The sequence below is a fragment of the Adiantum capillus-veneris genome, unplaced genomic scaffold (assembly GCF_014529385.1).
Source record: "Adiantum capillus-veneris isolate H3 unplaced genomic scaffold, ASM1452938v2 Hic_scaffold_326, whole genome shotgun sequence".
NCBI lineage: Eukaryota > Viridiplantae > Streptophyta > Polypodiopsida > Polypodiales > Pteridaceae > Adiantum > Adiantum capillus-veneris.
Window position 1 is genome coordinate 481,119 of NW_028221437.1, and position 10,204 is coordinate 491,322.

General features: G+C 43.9%; 1 pseudogene; it reads right to left on the reverse strand.

Moving 5' to 3' along the window:
* Positions 1-8,938: 8,938 nt before the first annotated feature.
* On the reverse strand, positions 8,939-9,511 carry LOC147417038 (uncharacterized; annotated as a pseudogene).
* Positions 9,512-10,204: the final 693 nt, after the last annotated feature.

Here is a 10,204-nt window from a genome sequence, read left to right on the forward strand (position 1 = left end):
TGGTGTGTCACTCACTGCTCTACGCTTCCTGTCGGGAGGATTCCTCGCCGCGAAGAAGAGGGAGATGCCACTACGCCGCGCTCAACCGCTTCGCTGCTGTCGTACCTTCGTAATGCTCGATCGCACACACACTCCCTCTCTCTCCTTCTCTCTCTCACGCATACACACACACACACACAAGGAGATGAAGAAGAAGAAGATGGAGATGGAGCAAGAGCACTCTTCAATTGCACAAATTAGAGAATGAGTGAATTTTAGGTTTAGTTGACTTTTATATGAGCTCGCCCCATTCACACTTGGGCGCCCATGCTTAGCCAACTAATCCCTTGAATGTTCCAGTTAGAGTGCGTCTCTCATCGGCGATCACTCTTACCCTTTTTCTATTGGACCGACAAGCCCGGTACCTGACTCTACAAGTAAATAATACAACGTCCATCGTAGGTGATAGGGTGTTCGTGAGCCATGAGGGTTAACATGCCCCCCTTCCTGATGTAGATTCCGTCCTCGGAAGCTATTGAGTTGAAGCTCGTTTGTCGAGGTGGAAGAGCATTTGAGATGAATGTCCTTAGTCTTCTTCAGTCACTGCAAAATCAAACAACATTGGCATAGTAATTGTTTTCATATAGAATTAAAAATCATATGCAGTTGTAGGCAGGCAATGTGATTGGTAACAGAATTTTAAACCATTTTTCAGCAATAAAGATTAAATTGCAATATAATCAAATGCATAAACAGATGTAAAGGTAAAAAATTAAACAAGTTTGGGGTCGCTAATTTAACGATCGAAAGGCACTAGAGATCGACTATTAATACCATGGGTAAGCTTCTTAATTTTCTCCGGTCAACTAAGTTGTTTAATCGTGAGAGCCAAGTATTTCATATTCGAGGGCTGACTAGAGGCTATACCTAGAAGACCTTGTAGTTAAGCTACAATAAAAGAAATTTCTTATGAAATCATCGCCTAACTGATTACCTTTTCTTTGACCCCCTAAAGTCTTTTCACAGTGATTCAATTTTGATGTGTGTGCTTAGTTTGTATGTCTTGGGTTTTTTGCTTTTCAAGGAAAAGCGCCCACACTGGGAACCTCTAGGGCTCTAGTACCATAGGCGATACATGTGAGTGAAGTACCAAATCAAGCTGAGATTTCTCTTTCAGCTTAAGATTTTACATTGTGACACTTTGATTTTTTGTTTGTTCATTTTCAGCATTTTAATTTTGTAACTTTGGGGGGTCATATAACACTGTTACACCTCCCCAGGCTCATCACACTAGTAAACTCCCTTTATAATACTTAAGCTAAAGGTCCATAGGGACTAAGCCGACTGGAAAGCCCTAGTACATTTCACGCAATGCTGCCTAAATCGGATTAAGAACCTAAGTAACCATTGATTATTAGGAAGGCATTCCCCATGGTATTAAGAGAAGATCTCTAACGCCTAGCTTGGTCAAACTAGCTTAGTCAGACTGTTTAATTTTTAAACCTAGACAAGTGATTATGACAAAAAATTACATTGAATTAAATGTTTGATACTAAACAAATGCGATGAATATTATGCTACCAATCACAATCAAAGTAGACAAACATGGATGCAAAAAAGATAAGGGGCAATGCTAATGGACAAGAAACACCTGTTTGTGTTGATGGTTGCGCTTGAATTGAAGTGTGAACGAGAGAGATTCCATGAAGGTCCAAATCCTAACCACAGCAACACGTTCCTGTACACACTACGAAACACAAAGAATACCTCTAGAAGGCACATCAGTGGGAAGAAAGAACTTTGCTAATCACTCAACTCTAAAATAGAAACACTCGTATTGTACTAATCCTACCTACCCTCCATCACTCAAGTGATGAGGATCAAAGGTGTTTTATGACATAGGTTTTTGTTTCAGTGTACCGGATATGAATGTGTAGGTGTGGGTCAATGTTTTGACTTTTATTGTGCATACTCGTTTGCTAATTGCTCTTGCTCTTTATTTTTATTTTTTTTGTGAGTATAAGCCTTTATATATACATTCCCTAAGATTGGGAGATTTGTTTGGTCAGGGAGGAAGGTTGAGAGGGGAATGAGTGAATGATGACTGTCAGCAAACACTCCCCCTTCCTTGGGTAGATCATACCGTTTGAAATGTGCTCGTCGCCCTTTGAAACCAATTGTTCCAGTTGGTAATAGGTGGCGATTTTTGCCAGTAGTTTTCTATTACCTTAGGTGCCTCATCGAGTTGCAAGGGTGGTAAGGTACTCTCCCAGGATCGGACTTGAAGTGGTTCATCAGGTGATTCTTGAAAACTGGGAGGTGTGGATTCCTTTGTAGCTTTATGGAGGTCCACTATTGTAGGTGGAGACTGTGGAGAAGCTTTTACCTCTATGGATGTATTATATGAGGAGCTAGAAGCTTCATGGGACTCCCCCTTTCCTGAGCTAGGTGGAACAAATCGTTCTTTCTTCGGTACCCAAACTAGCTCTGGAGCGGGTGTGTAGCATTCTGTGATTTTTTCCTTTCCGCGATCGTTGATTCGTTTTGGAGCTACGGGATTGGGCTTACATGGGTCAGGTGACAGGTAAGAACACAATCTACATTTTGGCACCCAGATTTGATCATTTCCTTGATAGGATCCTTGGGCTTTCAATAGTTGTTTAGGAATCCAACACCAAATTTTCGTACTTTTCTTGGAGCGAGTGGTACTTTTCTTACAAGGCTTCTGTTTTTTAGTACTAGCCATGGTCGCTATAGAAGCCTTAGGGACCCACTTGTATGTTTTCTTTGTTATATTAGGATGAGTCTTGTCGGAAGCCATATGTATTGCTTCTAGCATATTTAAGGGTACGGGCATTTCATCCCCCTCAGGTGTTACCCAGGTTGTCCCCCTATTTCCCCAAGTATCTATGGTTGTTGCTAGGTGGACCCAATCCACATTGTCCGACTTAGTCATCCCAGGTCTTACCCAACATCAGTGTCCGCTTTACACGTGTAGCAATACTGCAATGGGGCCGAGTGAACTGTAGTGTCAGATCTATGAACAATTATAAACATGTTTCCTAGAGTATGTGCTCGACCTGTTACAAGATCCACTCGAATGACAGAATCTTGGAACTGCAAGTAGACATGGTTTTTAGACCAGTCATGTACCATTTTTGCTTCCCTCATGAAAGGATGTCCTAAGATCATCTCCGATGCCATAGTGTGTTTGGAGAAATTCATAACAATGAAGGTAATCCTTATTTTATGTCCAAAGACCTTGATCTTGAGATCTTCTAGCATCCCAATAGGTTTAACAATAGACCCATTGGCCATCTTCACTACTATGGTTGTGGTCGCAAGGTGAGGTCTTCCCATAGTTTCTCAGTAATTTTTAGTCAGAATGTTAACCCCAGCGCCACCATCAAGGATTCCCTTCACAATTAATCCCTTAGTAGTGATTGGTATGGTCGCATTGGATTCATCAGCCTCAAAGTATTGTCTCAACTTGTTAACATGTATTTCTATAACAAGGTTCTCATCTAGGTTGGGTTGTGGATCTAAGTGTTCCTCCTCTATTGGCATCTCCTCAACTCCATCCATCTGTGCAAATTGTGGCAGCCCAAACTTTAGTTCTCCATTGAGGAAGGCTGGAAGAGCTGAGACTAGCTCAAGATCTTTATATAGATTGGACATGATGGTGGTTCTAACTTCGGAAGATATGAAATCCATCAATTTGGCAATGTTTAACGACACCTTTTGGACTTCATTCCCTTGACGTGGGGAAGATGGGATCTCCATTTCTTCGATAGGATCAAGTAGTCCCTCCGTAAACATTCTTTCCATCAATAAGTGAGTACGCCCACTTTCCCATGACTTTAAGTCACTTTATTCTTGGATGACACTAGGTATGGCTAAGGGTCTATGGTCTTGGTGAGGTTATTGTTGCATAGGGAACACGGTGTTTGTAATCTGGATCTGCCTAGGTGCTGGTTCTAGATCCCGTTGGGTACCTTCTACCAAACTCCTTAATTGCTTGACTCGCTCAATCTCCTCTATAGGGTTTGGATAAGTTCCTATCTTCTTCTTCGATCCTGGCCATTATGGCTCATGAAGATCTTCCTTGTTGGTTTCTATCTTAGTGGTCGTTTTGGTCTCCATGGTTTCTCCTGAATCAGAATCCTCTTCAGCGTCATTCATATACACGGGGTCGTCACCAGTGCCTTTGTTGGTCTTTGAACTGGGGTCTGACTTCTCTGCTTTCTGCGATCTCTTTCTTCATGTTTTCTTCTTTTTCTGAGATTGGCCAATTGATGCCGTGTCTCTTTCCTCAAGAATATAATTTTGTTTTTGGAGCATCGATCATGTGAGTACGTTTACTGGTATACTTTGTGATGGCTCCTCGGTAACTTCAATCAAGTTTAATGGCGTGATCTTCGGTGCATTTGGATTATTTGGACATTGGGTAATCAAATGATCTATGCCACATCGATTACACACGAGTATCGGCATTGTAGACGTGCTCGCTTGATTGGTTTGCATAAGTGTGGCGTTCTTTTGTAGCCTAATAGGACACTTGGCTACACGATGTGGGCCTCCACACTCATAGCATTGAAGAGGTGTCTCTTAGCAGTGTTATTGATATTTTGGCCTCTTGCCGCAAGAGCAGCTACTTGATATACAGGTTTGACTTGTCCCCAATAGTCCTCCATGTAGTATTGTGGACTTTCTTCAAGCACATCCATCCCATAGGCAATATTAGGATCTAGATCTTCCTCACACCCTTCCAAACAAGAAATAGATGACTCACAACCCACTTGATTCACAGAAGTGATTCTCGGATGTGGTGGTTGCGGTCCTACCACTGGAGGTGGTAAGGGTGTTGTTTGAACAACATTTTGGGCCCTAGGGACCATGTGTTGTGATGTTTGTTCAAGAGGTGGGGCCGACATCAATGCAGGCACTCGAGGTGTGTATGTCCATGCTAAGGTTGGTCTATTGGCCATCGCGCGCTTAAATACTATGCAATCCTTAGCTTGATGACCATACCTTCCATATGCATTGCAATTCCCATTGAATTTTACTCTAAAAGTAGGGCATTCACTGGTACTATGCGGTCCATAGCATACTGAGCACCATTGTTGCTCCCTTCTTGGATACATATGATTGTTCTGTGGAGCACAATTGTCTCTAAGACTCTCTTGAATAGCCTTGGTGAGATCTGCTAAAGTCATCTCAGATATCTTTGGCTCCTTAGCAATAGGATTTAGGGTCATTGGCTGATGCCCTCATTCTTGCAAGCTAATAGATTTAGGCTCAACAGACACTCTTTCTCCTTGAATCATTAAATTATCCTCCAATTGGATCGCATTAGTGGTGACTGCTTCCCAAGTGGTGATACCTCTAATGACTAGGACATTGTAGATATCCTCATGTCGTAACCCCCTACTGAATCTATCAAGCAATTGGTTATTGTTGAAGCGCTCATTTGTATTACAACGAGAATTAAAATGCTTCAAGCGACTTATAAAGTCTCTCATCGACTCTCCTTCCTCTCGTTGGGCTTTCTGGAGCTGAGAGGCTACACCCCAAAGTACTCCCTCTCATATGTATTCTTTCAAGAACAGACTCCTAAGAGTAGGGTAAATCGTTTTTTCTTCCACCCTTAGGGTTCTATACCAATCCCCAGTCTTTCCACTTAAGGTTAGGCTTAAAGCATTGCTCTTATGTAGGTCATTGTGTTTTCCTAGAGAAATGCAGGCATTGAGCTACCATGTAGCGATGCTTTACTAACAAATGAGGTCCATGGCATGTTTCTTGGCATGCCTATCATTGGGGTAGGCATGGTAGCCATGGTGTCATCAAGGGAAAGATGACTAGACTTGGAAAGGTAAAGCTATCACTTGTGGGCTCAGATTGCATTGAGACCCCTGGCAAAACAACATATGGAGGATCCATCGGACTTACTGAGGGAGTCTCCATTTGCGATAAGGTCGGTTGTTTAGCCTTTCCTGTATCCAAGAATCTCATGAGACCCATTGAAGGCATATTGATCCCCTTGTTCTATCTCTCTAACTCAATGACCCTATGGATGACTTCACAAACTCTTTGTTGTTGATCCTCCACACTAGTAGCGCCCATTGTGGATTGTAGGACATCTAACCAACCCACGTGATAGGTGTGACCTGTGTATAGGTCGGTCAGAGTTTTCGTTTGTAGTTCGTACTCCCAGTTCTCATTTAGGAACACTCCATCTAGGATTGAGGTGCTAGGGGTGTCCTTTGAGCTAGATGCAATGTTGTTTTCTAGGGGTTGGCCCTTAGCGGTTGCTAAGTCAGGAGCACTCGATTGCTCTCTTAGCAAGGATATTGACATAGCGGCTTTCGCTTTTAACTCTCTTCGTTGCTCTGCCTTGCGTAAGCTCTCGACTTCCTTTTCCCTCGCTGCAAGGATATACCGCTCAACCTCTTGCACTTCGGTAAGGCTTCTACCATCGGGTAATATGACCTCGGAGGGGAATAGCTCTGAAGAATCAGGAGGTGCACTGAATGAAGTATGCACGTACACATTCTCTAAGGGTATAGGGTCTACGTTGGTCATGAATGGAGAATCTACTTCCCCACCCCCCTCATTTACATAATTAGCTCCATGTTCAGAGCGAGTGGCTCTACTAAAGGTTTCCTTCAGACGGCTAAGCACGCTCGGCCCGGAGCGTGGGCCCATGGCATGCATGTCTTGGCTTGAGCTATTGGGATTAGGCATTGGGAAACCCTCCATGATGTCGTAGTCAGAGGAAGAGTCACTAGCCGCTATGTTCGATTCTTGGTTTGTACTACCTTGGGTCCCCGCCGAGGGCCCAGAACCTAAAGTAGGTGGATATTGAGAAATCGCGTAAGTCGAAATTCTCTCTAGTTGCTCCGTCTCTAGCACACGACCAAAGCGTAGATGCATGTTCCTTTGGCACCCTACAAGCGTCGACGAATAACCTCGAAGGTTAACCGCTTACCTTTTTTAAGTATCCGTTTTCACTTGTGTTTTTTACGTTTTTAATGTTTTTTAATGTTTGATTTTGTTATTAAAGTGTGTGATAGCTCGAAACGAGCGTATCACTTAGAGGGTCATTGTGTGCTTTACAACACAATTTTCGGGCATCTGAAGTTCCGTTGGTCAAATCGATTTTTAGCTACGTGTGAAGCTAAAATTCGTAATTTTAAAAGGCGACTGAGGCCTAGGCGTGAGCGTGAGCTTGGGCTTGGGCTTGGGCTTGGGTATGGGAGATATTCTTGATCCCGGTCCTACCTTTATTTTTTTATTTTTTTTTAAATTATTATTATTATTATAAAGGATAAGGTCACCGCGGCCTGCGCGAGAGCACACACACACTTTATCTACCTACTTCTAACTAATACACCTACTGTTACACACTAACACACTCTATTAGCTCTCATAGATCTACTTCCTACTTACTGTACAAAGAAAACTAACAACTTTAATACACAGAGAATAAACACAATACCTTTGAAAACTCCATGAACAAAAAAATTCATAGTACAATACCAAATCCTTCTTCTCAACACACACACACTCCTTCCCTACCTTTCCTACAATTGAAATTGCACCACAAAACAAGCACAGAGTGCCATTCAAGCTTAGTGTATGGCATTCCCCGACAGCGGCGCCAAAAATGTGTGCGTATGTCGCACGTGTCAATGCAAGGAACTTGCCTATACACTGTGTGCGAGCCACAAATGGCTCCAAGCACACAACAAGCCTAAACTAGCAATGGCGTTGGTGTGTCACTCACCGCTCTACGCTTCCTGTCGTGGAGGATTCCTCGCCGCGAAGAAGAGGGAGACGCCGCTATGCTGCGCTCAACTGCTTCGCCGCCGTCGTGCCTTCGTAATGCTCGATCGCACACACACTCCCTCTCTCTCCTTCTCTCACTCTCACGCATACACACACACACACACACACACACACACACACACACACACACACACAGGAGATGAAGAAGAAGAAGATGGAGATGAAGCAAGAGCACTCTTCAATTGCACAAATGAGAGAATGAGTGAATTTTAGGTTTAGCTGACTTTTATATGAACTCGTCCCATTCACACTTGGGCGCCCATGCTTAGCCAACTAATCCCTTGAATGTTCCAGTTAGAGTGTGCCTCTCATCGGCGATCACTCTTACCCTTTTGCTATTGGACCGACAAGCCCGATACCTGACTCTACAAGTAAATAATACAACGTCCGTCGTAGGTGATAGGGTGTCCGTGAGCCGTGAGGGTTAACATGTATATATATATATATATATATATATATATATATATATATATATATGTGTGTGTGTGTGTGTGTGTGTGTGTGTGTGCTAGAGTTAATGTGTGCATACACATACGGCTTGTCATCATGGCATAGAATTGGCACTGTAGTTGAAGAGATAACCTCAAGTCAACGCTTGGATAGGGTCAGCAATCTCATTTTTCTCAATCTCTCTAAAGAAAAGTTTAGATGGCTACTCTCTCTCTCTCTCTCTCTACGGTTTTGAACTTGCAACCATTGAATAGATCTTTGAGATCTCATTGGATCGTTCTTGCAATGGTTTTAATTCTTCCCTTATCAAGAGTTGCATGAGAGAGAGAGAGAGAGAGAGAGAGAGAGAGAGAGAGAGAGATGTCATTATCGTCCTCAGAGGTCAAATATGACCTATGGGACCAAGAAAACATACATGGTGCCTCTTACCAATAGGTTACATACATGGAACATGACTACATGCGGATACAACAAAGTTGTGACCTACGTCACTTAGGGAGTGGGGGGAGGGTGGTCTGGGAGTCGTTGGAACTCGAAATTTCTCAATAATGGCCTTGCCACCTCGATAGACGGCCCATTTACCAGTTGCTCGAGCATCACGCACCTTTTGGAGTTCTTGTTTCTTGATTTCTAGTTGAGCGAGGGTCAAGGCCTCGCTGATCTAGATTTTGGAGCCCTTGAGTAGTCGAGCTTGCTGTAAAAGTGCTTTGCGAGCCTCTTTGTTTTTGAAGACGAGGGTGCCTTGGTTGTTGTGGTGGTGATGATGGACCTTCTCGATTGTGTTGGGATCAAACTCGGTAGGGTGAATGGCTTGGTTGAGCTTGGCTAAGGTGGAAGTGCAATCATCGTACTCCCACCAAGTAGAGGGTAAGCCCCCGATGCGGAGGGATAGCACCAATCCTTTTTGTCAGTGACGTTCTTGAATGCATTCTTCTACCTTGGAAGATACGATGGCGGTTGCTTCATTGACTTGAGTGGCAAGATTTGCTATGCTTGCGGTGAGCGTGTGCTCAACTTCCTTTGCTTGGGCAAGGATATGCTCCGTGTCGATTTGCTTTTGTGACTCCAAGAGGGTGAGGCGGGTCTCCAAGACCTCAAGATGCCCCTTGAGTTTCGTGTTTTCATCTCTGAGTTCTTGGAGTTGCGCTCGGAGGAGCTCTGTTGGATCCACCCATGGAGTGGGCACAAAGAGGTGTGTCAGCTTGATTGGTGTGGAGGACTTCTCTCGTTGCATCTTGTGGGAATGAATTCTTGGATGTAAGGGAAACCTAAGTGGGCAAACTTGGAGAAAGTTTCGGAGTGTCGGGGAAGGCTAAGTCGGCGGGCAGCACGAGGAAGGGTTGAGAGGCTCGGACTGTCAAGGAAAGCGAAGCCGACAGGCAGCATGAGGAGATTAGCACGCCAACTAGTGAACTCTCCTGTCGTAGCAGTGACGGGATGAGCAGGTTGCTGTCTGGCAACATGGAGGAGGGGCTTACGTGATGCTGTCTGGCGACATGGAGGAGGGGACTGCATTGTGGCTGACGGGACCTCCCCTCGGGGCTTCCCCTCGCCCAAGGGGAGGTCGACAAGCGTGAAGGAGAGGGGTTTCTTGCTAGGGTTACGCGAGAGAGAGAGAGAGAGAGGAGAGAAGAGAGAGAGAGAGAGAGAGAGAGAGATGAGAAGAGAGAGAGATGAGAGAGAGGAGAGAGAGAGAACCAGAAGATGAAACCTGAATATATTTTTTCTCAGCCAAGTTATCGGATATATCTTTTGGGATTGTTCCTATGGCATTAAAAATACCTTCTTCTTCTTCTCCTTCTCCTTCTTAGTCTTTTTCTTTCTCTTCTTCTTCTTCTTCTTCTTCTTCTTCTTCTTCTTCTTCTCTCTCTCTCTCTCTCTCTCTCTCTTATTTCACTTGTATGATCGTACTTCAAATGGAATAGAA